At 46.4% G+C, this 2,500-nt stretch overlaps 1 protein-coding gene across 2 annotated transcripts in view; it reads left to right on the top strand.

The window, feature by feature from the left end:
* The window catches only part of large2 (LARGE xylosyl- and glucuronyltransferase 2), a 104,665-nt gene that overhangs the window by 57,248 nt on the left and 44,917 nt on the right, over window positions 1–2,500 (top strand). The window contains exon 1 of one of the 2 annotated variants that reach the window (XM_063189115.1): window positions 1–125. This exon is cut by the window's left edge and continues 640 nt beyond it. The exons of the other annotated variant lie outside the window; for it this stretch is intronic. The gene's annotated coding sequence lies outside the window, so the exon portion shown is untranslated. The remainder of the gene's footprint in view (window positions 126–2,500) is intronic. 2 annotated transcript variants of the gene reach the window in all.

Genomic DNA, 2,500 nt, shown 5'->3' with positions numbered 1-2,500 from the left:
TTCAAACCCTTTTGGATATTTTGTTTCTTGAACTCCCCGTCACCTTCCCCACTACCTTCGAAAGCAACCTTTTGCTGGAGAGAGAACTCTAGATTGGCAACTGGGATAAAAACACTGAATGAAAGGTGAGCCTGTCTACTTTACTCCTCCTCAGTCATACTACTTTTTGTCGGGCACGGTATGGAGTACTACACTATCCAAATGCAGACAAAGTTTATTTTTTTGTGAAAGTATTCCACATGGACGAACAACAACAAGGAGGTACATTTACACGCTGACTGGCCTGAGAGTGAGTGAGTGAGTGAGTGAGTGAGTGAGTGAGTGAGTGGGTTCAGTGCGGTCTCCTGTGAGTGGGTGACTGGCAGCGACTTTGGGAATGTCCATACCGGGAACAGATTGGCAGCACAGTTGGAGCGAGCCCCCTGAGCCGCTTTAAAGCCCTCAGATTTCAGCCGCGCCACGCAGCCAGCACATAGCCGCACGTCCTTGAAACCCAGCAGAAAGCAGATGTCATGTGAGCGAGCGTACCTTGCCTTACAGTCACGGCTCAAAATCAACTCTTTTTGTGCATGCGTGTGTTTGTATGTGTGTGTGTGTGAGAGAGTTGCAGGAGTGAAGACGAGTTTAGGAACAGCCGGCTCAAATAGTTTTTTTTGTGTTCGTGGGAGTATACAGTGTGTGTGTGTGTGTGTGTTTGTGCGTGTGTTTGTGTGTGTGTGCGTGTGTGTGCGTGTGTGTGTGTGCGTGCGTGCGTGTGTGCATGCGTGTGTGCATTCACTGTGCGTTTGAGTGTGCTTGAGTTGTGTGGGTTGCAGGATTGAGTCAAGGCGTGTAGTTTTATGTGTGTGCAGGTACCATGTGACTGAGCTCTGGGCACTGCAAAGGTTACTGCTAATTAAACTGCATTCTTTTGCGCTGAAGCACATAATGTAGGGCTCCCCCCGTTGTCCCCGGAGCAGCTGTTACTCAGCGGACTCGCGGTCTAAATGCGGGGCTCTCTCTTTCGCTCTCTCTTGCGCTTTAATCTCGGGCTCTCGCTCTCGCTCTCACTCTCTCTCTCTCTTTCTTTCTATTTCTCTCTATCTCACGCTTTTACTCTGCTTCATGCCGCTCAGCCGTGTCACAAACACGTTGTCCGTGCTCCGACACCTATAGGGCTGACACTTGCGACTAGCTTTCGTGTTTTGTGTCGTCTCTCTGTATGTGACAGAGCACACTGCAAGTGTGTGCTGAATCTCTGAAGGTGAGGCAAACTTTAGATCAGCTAGAACCTCCTGATACATTCTCTTTACTCTGCGCCGTTATTACACCTCAGTGATTTCCTTTTAAGTCTTGCAACTTGTGCATCCTCTGAGTGGAACTTTTATTTGTTCCTATCTGTCTCCCGCTTTTACTACCCTGGTGTTGCTGTGTGCATAGAGCTGGGCTATTACGAGCCTCGTGCTCGGTTGTTAATATTGCACCCTCAAGTGCCATGGCCATGGATATTTACATATTGAGCGCCACAGGATACAACTCCCCTCTTTCCTCCCACTGTCAACCTCCTCCCACTGCCACCCCCATCTCCGGTTGCTCATTTCCCAGGTAACCCCTGGAGTGAAGGCAGGATGATGTACGAGTGGGAGGAAGAGAAGGGAGGGGGAAAAAAAGAGGAAGAAGAGAGGGGAACGCGGAGGGGGGGATTTTTTAGTCATGAACACAGGTCCATAAAGTCACGCCACTGTGGATGTAGCGTATGACTGATGTGATGTGGCTTTGTTGCGGACTGTAGAGGGGGCCTTGAGGAAGGGAAAGAAGTCTGAATGTGGCTTCTTTGCAATGACATCAAACAAGTTATTTTCAAAAGAAACAATATATAGACGACTACCGGTTTCAGGCAGACAGTTACAGAAAACAGTGATGCGTATATTTACTGTATGTCTATTCCATCCGATGCAACCTGATACCTTCTTCGAATCAAAGGTGTCTAACGTCATGTGAAAAAGGCCCATATTGCTATAGTCTAAGAACCACTGCTGCCACTTATCCGAGACACAGACAGACAATGTCCGCTTTTGACAGAAGAAATAAGTCGGAATTTGCCTTTTTTGCAATGACATCAAACAAGTTTTTGTTTTTTTTTTCAAACGAAGCGGTACATAGACGACTACCGGTTTCAGGAAGAGACCCACAGAAAAAAAGTGGTGTGTGTATCTGTTTCCTTGCAAAATGACGGAAGCGCCATTTTTCGAGTTTTGCATTTTGTTATTGAAAATGACTGCACAGAGGTGCTCTCATCTACATTCAAATATGTCAACTACATACTTTTTCAACCTATATAGCAATGCAATGCAATGCCCTGTACAAAAAAAAGTCAATTTCCCAAAATGTTACAAAAAGGATATATGTCATATTGCAGTGAAGCTCTTCATTTACTGTACGTCTATGCCATCAGATGTAACCTGATACCTTCTTCGACTGTATTGAATCAAAGGCGCCTAACGTCATGTGAAAAAGGCCC

The sequence above is a fragment of the Engraulis encrasicolus genome, chromosome 22 (genome assembly GCF_034702125.1).
Source record: "Engraulis encrasicolus isolate BLACKSEA-1 chromosome 22, IST_EnEncr_1.0, whole genome shotgun sequence".
Lineage (NCBI taxonomy): Eukaryota > Metazoa > Chordata > Actinopteri > Clupeiformes > Engraulidae > Engraulis > Engraulis encrasicolus.
This window is presented reverse-complemented; position numbering and strand designations above follow the sequence as displayed.